Raw genomic sequence first — 12872 nt, forward strand, 5'->3', positions numbered from 1 at the left:
TTGTTAATAGTTTATACATGACATGTCTGTTTTGACGTTGTTACTTATTTTAGAATGATTTATTGTTAATTTGTTCTCTTCATTTATTTATTTCCTTATTTCCTTTCCTCACTGGGCTATTTTTCCCTGTTGGAGCCCCTGGGCTTATAGCATCTTGCTTTTCCAACTAGGGTTGTAGCTTGGATAGTAATAATAATAATAATAATTATAATAAATGCGAATGACATGGCTACTGCCAAAATATTTGGTACTGAAAAAAAAACTTCTGAGACCAAATCATTATTGGAGCAATGAAAAATCACACACTCACAAACACAAGTACCAAACAAAACCTTTGATTAAAGGTTATAGTTTCTAAACACTAAGTTATGCATTTTATGTTGAAACCGATAAGGCAAATATTACATCAGCTTGTCGCCAGCCATTGTATACAACATGCTTAACAAAATAATACATACCTTTAAAAATTTTTTCAAGGGCATCATCCTTTCCATGTCAGTCCCCCTATGGTGTCTAAGCCTCCTTAGTCTCTTTCCAGCGGCATCAACCAGAACCCTGAAAAATACGAAACAGTTATTAAATAATTCTTAAATCCTTTTGTTTTATTAATATTGGTTAAACATTAGAATAACCAAGTCTATCAATTTGTGCTGTCACTATTAAACTAGATTTAAATGTTTTTAAATGTTTGAGCATAGACAACGTTGGTTGCTTTAGGAAACATGGTTTTGGGCCAGACACCTTTAAATTAACCATAGCAAGATATTCAAAACCCAATCAATTGTCAAAAGAATTTCATTCAATTGAGAATGTGACAAAAATAACCTAAAGAAAAGAACTACCTCTACTTTCTACCTCTGCCAACGTCTTCGTTAGCTCTAGTTGTCTCGTCTACATTATACAAAAAGTTTTCCTTTCTTTACATTCCCTTTCTTTTATGTTTTTGTACATTGTGTTTTACATGAAACATAATAGATCCTGTATAACTGGGGACAGTACAGCAGGGCCAGTAAGGACATGCAAACGCAGGTTAAGGAAAGAAGGGGAGGTTAGGGTAGGCTATATAACTTTGATCTTCAATATAAAACGGGATATCTTTGTCGACCCGTATCAGACTATCTATAACTGCTCTAAAAATTTATCCTTAAGCCTGCATAGAATATCGATGGCTATATTTGCTTCAAAGTAATTTAAAGACAAGTCTCGTATAATATAAGAAAAGGGAGCCTTTGTATATCAGTGGCCAGTTCCTCCGATTTGGATTAAATATTGACATCAACTATTACATTTTCCCCCCCCCCTTACCTAACCTACAGGCCATGTCATTACCTACTTACCTAATGGGGGAGGGGGGTGTTTACGCCCCTGCAACCCCCTTCCACTGCCGTATCCAAGGTTAGCCGTAATACATACAGGTGGCCGCTATCATACATACACCCCCAGAGGAACTATACAATACTTCATCCAAAAACAACCTATACGAGAAAAAAAATCTGGGTAAATATATGACACTTTAATTTCTAGACAAATACCAAACCATATATTGTTTCCACTTGCTTCCTTTTTTTTTCTTTACCATTTCCAACCATAATCTGGGGCAAATCACTCGATTATGAGCTTTATGGGGAACAATGCATGCCCAGTAACTCCTAAAACCAGTCTCCAAAAATTAAACAATGAACTTTAATTAAGAAATATACTTCATATCTTAATCGAATGGCACACAAGTTATTACGCCCCTCTCCCCTTTGAACAAAACTAAGGTTGTAGTTTACCTAATAATAATAATAAACATTACGCACTCAGTAGAGTGCAGACCTCCACTGCGGAAGCTCATTTCTCGACCCCTTGCTCCATCTTGACCTAGACCTTTGACCTTAACATGTATTAATTGGTGTGGATTTTCACACACTTTTTATGAACCAAGTTTGAAACCTGTGACACTGATAACCAAACTTACAGCTAATTACGTAAATTGGACATTTTGTTTGACCAAACCTTTAATCATTTCCTGCTTTCTACATAACAGTTGATCCCTGCATGTTTCATTACTACACGATTAAAATTGTGGCCAGGAAGCTGTTCACAAACAAACACACAAAAAGGGGATAAGACGGTAAGACGTAACCACCTTCCAACTTCCTTGGCGGAGGTAAAAATACCAAACCAGCCAGGACTAATTTTGCTAGTAAATAAAGAATTATAAATAAATCCAAAATCTGTAAGGGCCAATTGTTCGGCCACCAGACCTGCTCACAGCAAATGGGAATCCTTCCTAACCGTATCCATCATCTCCCACATTTAAAAACATGTTTATAGTGGTACACCCCCTTGACACTTATCGATTCAGTTCTTTGCTCATTTTTAGGGTTGGAGTGGCCTATTAGGTAACGTCATTGACTGGTGATCGCTAGACTGGAGTTCAAGTCCCGCTCAAACTCGCTAGTTCCTTCAGTAGCTGCAACCTTACCATCCTTGTGAGCATAGTTGGGGGAGCCCACAGGTCCACCTGCTGAGGCATCAACATCCATTGCCTGGCCCTCCCTGGTATAGTAAGTCTCTAGGGCAATGCCCCCGTCCCTTGCCTCGGCCATTCATGAGCGACCTTTAAAACCTGCGTAAGTCAGTCTCTCGGGCAATGCCCCCGTCCCCTGCCTCGGCCATTCATGAGCGACCTTTAAAACCTGGGTAAGTCAGTCTCTCGGGCAATGCCCCCGTCCCCTGCCTCGGCCATTCATGAGCGACCTTTAAAACCTGCGTAAGTCAGTCTCTCGGGCAATGGCCCCCGTCCCCTGCCTCGGCCATTCATGAGCGACCTTTAAAACCTGCGTAAGTCAGTCTCTCGGGCAATGCCCCCGTCCCCTGCCTCGGCCATACATGAGCGACCTTTAAAACCTGCGTAAGTCAGTCTCTCGGGCAATGCCACCGTCCCCTGTCTCGGCCATTCATGAGCGACCTTTAAAACCTGCGTAAGTCAGTCTCTCGGGCAATGCCCCCGTCCCCTGCCTCGGCCATACATGAGCGACCTTTAAAACCTGCGTAAGTCAGTCTCTCGGGCAATGCCCCCGTCCCCTGCCTCGGCCATACATGAGCGACCTTTAAAACCTGCATAAGTCAGTCTCTCGGGCAATGCCACCGTCCCCTGCCTCGGCCATTCATGAGCGACCTTTAAACCTGGCTCCCCTCACTCGGTATCTACCATCTCCTTGCCCATCTGTACTGGCAAATGATAAGCGCCACACTCCACACGTTAGCCAAGCGGCCACGTATTGTAGCTGACAAATCTTCTGTTACTATACCACCTACACTAACCGATTTCAGTTCATAAATTGGTTTTATTATAGTTTACCACAGGTTACTATAACCTAGGGGAAAAACTACTTTTTTCTATAGAAAATGGTCTGTTCTCTTCTAAAATAACACTCATTCCTGTCAGAAATGAATAGTTTCAGAGATATATATATATATATATATATATATATATATATATACAGTATATATATATATATATATATATATATATATATATATATATATATATATATATATATATATATCTATATCTCTATACATGTACCTATACATATACATGTACCTATACATATACATATACACACACATATATATATATCCGCCAATAATGGGGGACCCCCAGTGGGAACTCGGGGTTTCGGGTGGAGAAAACATACAGAGGAAACGGTATATAAACGTAAAACAAGCCTTTTCTTCTCTATACATTACCTTCTTGAATGCATAATAAACCGATGAAAAAATACACTAATTATCTACAGTATATCCTATACTGACTGTATATTTTTCATTTATTCGTTGACATTCTATGGGTCGGGTGTAGTCGGTCTCGTTCGTTCATTTGTACAAAGCAGTTTTCGATCTTCTACTCACAAACTCCGCCTCCACCAATAAGATTATTTCTTCTCTTATAACACCGCCCAATTTTCCCAGGTCATTTTACCCGCCATATTCAAGTATTCTACCTCACCCGGTTTATTCAAGTATTTTACTTGATCCAGTACAGCTACACCATTCCTTTTATGTAATACCCACATATACATATTACGTTTGACCCAAGAATTACAAGTTTTATTCTTTCTCTTATAAAATCACCTCATTTTATATTCCCATTAAATATTCATTATACACTCCATTTTATCTTGCTATTTTTCCTTTATACATTTTGTTATTACCTTGTCATGCCCAAATTTCACATAAAAACTTACTCTGGACAAGTTTCCCATTCTAGCTCATTCATGTTTACTCTCTAGACTCCGTTGTTTTTCCGTTAACCAATCACGAACCCATACATTGCTTTTCCGTTAACCAATCACGAACCCATACATTGCTTTTCCGTTAACCAATCACGAACCCATACATTGCTTTTCCGTTAACCAATCACGAACCCATACATTGCTTTTCCGTTAACCAATCACGAACCCATACATTGCTTTTCCCTTAACCAATCACGAACCCATACGTATGGGAAGTTTGCACAGGTGGGTTAATATTTCCCAACCCCCTTCCCTTATCTTTTCAAGTGATCTCTCCATATCGTTCTCAACAAATCCTTTTCCGTAGAAACCTTTGACCAAGTCAGGTCTTTGTTAGTTCAAGCGAGGTCTTTTTGCGTATTCTACGATGGAAGTTATAGAAACTTGTAGCGGCTGCAGTATTCCGTACTTAGAAGCATTTCCTGAATTTCATGGTGAATTCTTTGATACGTCATCCAATGTTGATAACTTTCCTAAGTCTCAATGTAATACCCCAGCGTTTAGTGTTCCAAGCGCCGTTCGTGGCCATTGCACGGGAAAGATATTCAAGTCTATTGCTGCAATACTGAAACTGAGATAGCTAAGACAAAGAAGAAACGGCGATGTGGATATACAGTTACTGCCTATAACGGTACATTTTTAGAAAAAAGTCACCTTGCCCCATGGAAGATAATTTTATTTGTTAACCATTTCTTACATAAATATTGGGATCATGATACTCATGAAGGGTATTGATATATCCCCTAAAACCAGTGTCGATTGGCGAAGTTTCTGTTCGGAGGTTACGGAATACTTTTTCAATAATCAAGAGGCGACTGGTGGTGACGGTATAGTTGGTATAGTTGTTGAAATAGACGAATCCCATTCCGCAAACGCAAAATACAACCACGGGAGACCGTTAACCCTTTTACCCCCAAAGGACGTACTGGTACGTTTCACAAAGCTCATCCCTTTATCCCCATGGACGTACCGGTACGTCCTTACAAAAAACTGCTATTTACATTTTTTTTCATAATTTTGATAATTTTTTGAGAAACTTCAGGCATTTTCCAAGAGAATAAGACCAACCTGACCTCTCTATGATGAAAATTAAGGCTGTTAGAGCAATTTTTAAAAAATATACTGCAAAATGTGCGGGAAAAAAAAAATAACCCCCGGGGGTTAAGGGCTGGAAAGTTCCAAATAGTCTGGGGGTAAAAGGGTTAAGTGCCACATAGGTCTTTGGGGGTATTGAACGTGTGTAAGAAATTTCTTAAGGGTGAATGCAGTACGTTGGGACAGGTAAGATAAGAATACGGCAGTCTAAGGATACGGCTCCTAAGTTAGGTTAGGTGGAGAACCTTAGGTTCGATTGGTTAGGTTAGGTTAGGTAGGAAACTTTCGGTTAGGTGATGTTCTTGCGGCTGTATAATGTAGTTTTTATAATCCCTTATAGTTCCCCTCCCCCTCGACTAAACATGACGCTGCAACCCTAATTCCTCTAATTCAACAATATATAAAGCCACGTAGCGTAATTATTAGTGATAAGCAGTCTGCCTACAACACACTTTCGGAAATAGGTTACCAGCACAAAACTGTAAACCACTCTGAACATTTCGTTAACCCCAAAGACTCAACCATACATACCGAAAATACAGAACGGCTCTGCGGAGAAGTGAAGGAGTGGGTCCATAGACCTGGAACGAAGACTGATTATTTCAGGCAATATTTTTCCAGGTTCTTCTTTACCCACTACTACCCAGGGCATACCTTATTGCACATCTTTCTTACTGCCAGTCGCCTGTACCCTCCTCTACCTCCAATACAGCAACAGCCGGGGGACCCCCAAGAGCCGCAACACCCGACGTCACAGTCACAGGACCCCGATGACCCACAACTTTCCACGTCCCAGTCATAGAAGTTAAGTCATTACAGTCTCAACACCCTGATGACCCACAAGCCTCGTCGACCCGGTCATAAGTCATTAATTTCTTTCATTTCAAAGTGTTAGTTTTACTATTTTTTCAGCGTGCCCAGCTCAACATTACCGCTTGCCAATACATACGAGCTTGATGTTTTGTTTTCTTGCGAGCGAAGCGAGCCAGTGGCGGAACAAGAACCATTATATTTAAGCATTTTAACAGAAATTATGTTTTCCTCTAATAACGTGACTTAACCGGTTTTCACCTTCATTTCAAATGCCACAACAACGCCCAGTTCGGGTACTTGGCGTTCGTCAAACTGTTCTGTTTGTTTGCGGTTGAAATGAAGTTGAAATGAAGGTCAAATTCGGTTAAATCACATTTTTTGCTGCATGAAAACATATATTTTCTGTTCGGATTGATAACCTGTAGACTTGTAAAACTTTACCCATAATTCTATCTCTTCGTTTTATGTAGCACCTATAATTAATTCCACTCATTAACAGAAAATGATGGAAATACCTGTATATTGCATCTTAAAACTACTGACGGAAGAAACACGAGTGTAAAACTACCCCCCCCCCCACAAACAGCTAGAGGACATGGTAACTTAAGTCAGGTTAGGTCTGACACCTTATTGTTGTTACTATTACTTAGCCAAGCTACAACCCTAGTTGAAAAAGCAAGATGCTATAAGCCCAAGGGCTCCAATAAGGAAAAAGGTAAAGTTTGGTTCTAGGACATTTGCGTACTGGACGTTTGCGTCCCGGACAATTGCGTCCCCAGACATATGCGTCCCAGATATTTGCGTACCTGTATGTGTGTATTACTGATTCTATAAATCTTTTCATCCTTACCTTTACACTATACTTTTACACAGTAATTTCATTTATACCTTTATCCACACTGAATATGCATATGTTTTAATAGCATCAAGTAATTTAGATTCTTAATTCATACTTTGGCAATAATTATACCTTTACCCATACTGGAGACGAAAGGACATATATATAGACATCAATATTTCATTTGCACGTTTTATAATCTTTAAAAACTTTATAAAATGGAAGATTTTTTATATATATGTATACACTATAAATTTTCTATATATGTCTAAAAAGTTTAGGTTATATTTTTTTAATAATGAATTACAATGGCTACTTTTAAGCTCATACCTAAAAGGTATGCATGTTATGAACAATGTCTCGTAAGAATGATAGTCTACTTTCCTTTTTCTGCGCCACAACTTTTCTACATTCTCTAGGGCGTCAATTAGTTTCCAAATGGAGGGGTGATGACATGTTATATAATTCTGAATTGTTATGCCACCCTTCTAAACTATTATCGTACCTCTGCAAGTCATCAGCTGTTCGGTCATGAACATTCCACGATGAAATTGAGAGAGTTGGTTGAATCCTACGCCCACTCTAACAACTGAGGTTGAACTGCCGTGAATAAAAATTCTCTTCTGCTTCTAGAGAACTCAGGAATTGTTTTCTAAAGGTCTACGTAAATACAAAAGAAAAATCAGAGATAAGTACAGTAATTCTAAGTTCTGTACCTCAGTGGTTTTATGACATATATCTTATCTACACTAATTAGTAGTTCTGTAATCGAGCGATAGCATGGATACATACATACATACATACATACTGTACATACAGACAGACATAAAGAGAGAGTTAATTCCGTATCTCTTAACAAATATTACCAGGTCACTAAAAACAAGTACAAGTACGCAAATTTCCGGGATGAAAAAGTCCGGGGACGTGATTGTCCGGGACGCAAATGTCCAGTACGCAATCGTCCTACCACCGTATAGTTTTACCGTATTACAGGTTCTGATTGCGAACAGAAAATATGTTTTCCTGTAGTAAATAACGTGATTTGACCGAATTTGACCTTCATTTCAACCACAAACCAACAGAACAATCAATTCGACTAATTTTAAGTAGCCGAACTGGTTGCTGTAATTACAGATGAAATGAAGGTGAAAATCGGTTAAATCACGTTATTTTCTCCAGGAAAACATTTTCTGTTAAAATGTTTAAATATAAGGTGTCTTTTTATTATATATTTTGTTAAATTGTTTAAATATAATGACTTGTTCAAATTCCGTGTCACTTCACTCACGAATATACTGAGAACGGTAACATTAGCAACGTTACCTATGATACACAGCGTTACCAACGTTAAAGTGGCATTGCTAACGTTAGCAATGCTACGGTAATATTATCATGTGTATTTTAAAGAATTTTCCATATTATTATGGGGTCCTTTGACTGACCAGACAATGCTACATAGGACCCTTCTCTCTGGTTACGGTTCTTTCCCTTTGCCTACACAGACACCGAATAGTGTGGCCTATCCTTTACAGATTCTCCTCTGTCCTCATACACCTGACAACACTGTGATTACTAGACAATTCTTCTTCACCCAAGGGGTTAACTACTGCACTGTAATTGTTCAGTGGCTACTTTCCTCTTGGTAAGAGTAGAAGAGACTCTTTAGCTATGGTAAGCAGCTCTTCTAGGAGAAGGACACTCCAAAATCAAACCATTGTTCTCTATTCCTGGGTAGTGCCATAGCCTCTGTACCATGGTCTTACACTGCCTTGGGTTAGAGTTCTCTTGCTTGAGGGTACACTTGGGCACACTTTTCTATCTAGTTTCTCTTCCTCTTGTTCTGTTAAAGTTTTTATATTTTAAATAGGAAATATTTATTTTAATATTGTTACTATTCCTAAAATGTTCTATTTTTCCTTATCTCCTTATTTCCTTTCCTCACTGGGCTATTTTCCCTGTTGGGGCCCCTGGGCTTATAGCATCCTGCTTTTCCAACTAGGGTTGTAGCTTAGCATTTAATAATAATAATAATAATATCCAAGCTACAACCCTAGTTGGAAAAGCAAGATGCTATAAGCCCAGGGGCTCCAACAGGGAAAAATAGCCCAGTGAGGAAAGGAAATAAGGAAATAAATAAATGAAGGGAACAAATTAACAATAAATCATACTAAAAAAAAGTAACAACGTCAAAACAGACATGTCATATATAAACTATTAACGTCAAAAACAGATATGTCATATATAAACTATAAAAAGACTCATGTCAGCCTGGTCAACATAAAAACATTTGCTCCAACTTTGAACTTTTGAAGTTCTACTAATTCAACTACCCGATTAGGAAGACCATTCCATAACTTGGTAACAGCTGGAATAAAACTTCTAGAGTACTGCGTAGTACTGAGCCTCATGATGGAGAATGCCTGGCTATTAGAATAACCTTTACACTATATAAAAAAGTACAGAAAGGGTACAGAACTTAACAAACCCACCTAACCTAACCAAGGGGTTCCCAGGTCACAAACCCAATATACTGGCCTTTGTTATATATATGTTAATCCATGTCACTTCACTCACGTTACGATAACGTTAGCACTGTTACGATAACATTACATATAATGGTTCTTGTTCCGCCACTGGCTCGCTTCGCTCGTATCAAAATAGAACATCAAGCTCGTATGTACTGGCAAGCGGTAATGTTGAGCTGCGCACGCTAACATTAGTAATGTTACGCTAACATTAGCGACGTTAAATAAAATGGTTCTTGTTCCTCGCTTACGATCACAGGAAAATAAAACTTCAACCTCGTATGCACTGGCAAGCGGTAATGTTGAGCTTCGCACTCCAACAAAATATAGTAAAACTAACACGATAAAGTTAAAGAAATTAATGACTTACTTTTATGACCATGGCGATGTAAATTGTGGGTAACGGAGGTGTTGTGACAGAGTCTGTGGCGGCTTAAATACTTTGCCTTAGTTTAGTACAGCACTTGGAACACTTTTGAAACACTAAAAGTTGGTATATTACATTACAAGATCTAAGAAAATTATCAACATTGGAATTCACCAACAAACTTTCAAGTACGGATTACTGAAGTCGTTACAATTTTCTAAAACTTCGATCGTAAGATACGCAAAAAGACGACACAAACTAACAAAGACCTGACTTGGGCAAAGGTTTCCACGGAAAAGTGTTTGTTGGAGGGTGGGGGTAGGGAAATATTAAACCCCCTGTGCAAACTTTAGATACGTATGGGTTCGTGATTGGTTAACGGAAAAGCAACGCAGTCTAGAGAGTAAACATAAATGAACAGAATGGGAAACTTGTGAAGTCTGGGAGTGACAAGGTAATAACAAAATATATAAAAGTAATATATGAAGATAAAATGGAATGCATGATAAATAATATTCGATGGGTATATAAAATGGTGATTTTACAAGGTATCGGATAATAAAACGTGTAATACTAGGGTCAATCGTAATATGTATACGAGGGTACTACATAAAAGGAATGGTATAGTTGAACTGGATCAAGTAACAGACTTGAACAAAGCTGGTTGAGAAGACGAATAGTTACATTTCACGATTAGAGAAGAAATCCTATTGGTGGAGGAAAAGTCTCTGCGCAGGGAGGCGGGGTTTTTGCGCAGAAGGTCGAAACTTGCTATGTACGAACAAACGAACAGGAGCGACTACAACCGGCAAGTAGAATGAGAAAAATTAACTGAAAAACACTGCTAACGTTAGCATGTTACGTTACCATTTGATCTAGATCAGACGTTGGCAGCTCTGGTTACCGTATTTTTTCCACGAGACATAGCCTTTGCAACGGTGCCTCTAAAGTTTATCCAGTTATACTGTTTTGTCTTTTCCTCAGTTTATTATACATGCAAGAAGGTAATGTATCGAGAAGAAAAGGCTTGTTTTACGTTTATATATCGTTTCCCCAGTATGTTTTCCCCACCCAAAACCGCGAGTTCCCACTGGGGGTCCCCCATTATCGTAGGACATAGATATATATATATATATATATATATATATATATATATATATATATATATATTGCTGAAACTATATACAGTATTCATTTGCGACGGAAAAAAGTATTTTCGGAGAGTATTTTTTTCTATAAGGAAAAGTATTTTTTCTTAGGTTACATTGCCCTGTAATACAGTAAAATAATACCATGAAAACGTAAACTATTTATGCAAGAAACATGAGCGTCAAACTACCCCCAATAACAGCTATTGAAGACATCGTAAATCAAGTCAGGTTAGGTCCGACGCCATATTATTATTACTAGCCAAGCTACAACCCTAGTTGGAAAAGCAAGATGCTATAAGCAGAAGGGCACAAATAGGGAAAAATAGTCCAGTGAGGAAGAGAAATAAGGAAAATGAGAATAAATTAACAATAAATCATTCTAAAAACTATCTTTTAAAGACTGGTGAAACGCCTTATTATTACTACTAGCCAAGCTACAACCCTAGTTGGAAAAGCAAGATGCTATAAGCCCAAGGGCTCCAATAGGGAAAAATAGTCCAGTGAGGAAAGGAAATAAGGAAATAAAATGAGAATAAATTAACACTAAATCATTCTAAAAATTATCGTCTTTTAGACTGGTGAATCTCTTTGCAATAATAATTAAAATTAATTCAAATTAAAGAATATAAATTTTACCTTAGCATAGAAAACGGGATAACCCCATTTTCTACTGATTAGCCCAAGTCTGCTTAACCTAATTTTGAGCTAATTTCTATTTTCAACAAATTTTCAATGATCTAAACCAGATATGTAGAATCCTTATAATACATAAAAAGATTAATTATATATCTACTTAAATTCCCAAGTATTATAAGGCTATACAATCCACTTATAGGTCAAGTGACCCCATACTAAACATGATACCATACCATACATTTCGGTAACCTGGGCCTATTCATACCTTAGGCATAATATCCAATTCCAAAAAAATGCCGGTCAAATAGCACGGTCAACAGTACCGGTGTAAATAACTGGTATAACTGGTTCGACCGGTTTAATATTTGCCGGCTCTGACACCTGTCACATGGAAGCCATATTGGCTTCCTGAAGTACTTCGAGTTTAACTCATGTTAAATTTTTGAAATACCATAATTATTGGGCAAATATAATTACCTGTAATTAGCCGACCTTATTTCAATTACACTAATAGAAATAAAACTAAATTAACAGCTTTGGAAATGGTTTTAAAACAGCTTGAAAGGAGAAGGTGGGAGGTGGGGGTCAATCAAACAGCCATTGTTGACAAGCGAGGAAGAAGTTCCAATACTTCTTCAGGGGAGGAATTTAAGTTTAAATCTTTTAATTATTTAATATTTACTACATTAAATACCAATTTTAAAGCTTCTAGAGAGAGAGAGGAGAGAGAGAGAGAGAGAGAGAGAGAGAGAGAGAGAGGGGGGTTAATATATTTTTTAGAAGAGTTACAATGTATGTTTGTATGTGTGGGGTTGTGTGTGTGTGTGTTTGTGTGTTACTATTATGATTAAAATCATAATAAATGACAATTATTATTTTTTGCAAATGCTATTTTAAGCAATATATGTTCAATGTAAACATAGTAATATAAAATATGTATTATTATATATATTTTCTTTTAAATATGGTCTAAATATTTGCTTTTTTCCAAATAACTATAAGGAAATATTCAAATATATGAAAATTCCTAGCAACTTCTATTTTTAGCATAGTATTCATATTTTTATTATTATTATTATTATTATTATTATTATTATTATTATTATTACTAGCCAAGCTACAACCCTAGTTGGAAAAGCAGGATGCTATAAGCCCAAGGGC

At 37.6% G+C, this 12872-nt stretch overlaps 1 long non-coding RNA gene across 1 annotated transcript; it reads right to left on the reverse strand.

The window, feature by feature from the left end:
* Window positions 1-450: 450 nt before the first annotated feature.
* LOC137636307 (uncharacterized) lies at window positions 451-12317 on the reverse strand. The gene is made up of 3 exons (XR_011043032.1): window positions 12189-12317; window positions 1338-1475; window positions 451-555 (listed from the first exon to the last, which is right to left on the reverse strand). It is a non-coding gene; the product is annotated as an uncharacterized lncRNA (long non-coding RNA).
* Between the last annotated feature and the right edge of the window lie 555 nt (window positions 12318-12872).

The sequence above is a fragment of the Palaemon carinicauda genome, unplaced genomic scaffold (genome assembly GCF_036898095.1).
Source record: "Palaemon carinicauda isolate YSFRI2023 unplaced genomic scaffold, ASM3689809v2 scaffold27, whole genome shotgun sequence".
Classification (NCBI taxonomy): Eukaryota; Metazoa; Arthropoda; class Malacostraca; order Decapoda; family Palaemonidae; genus Palaemon; species Palaemon carinicauda.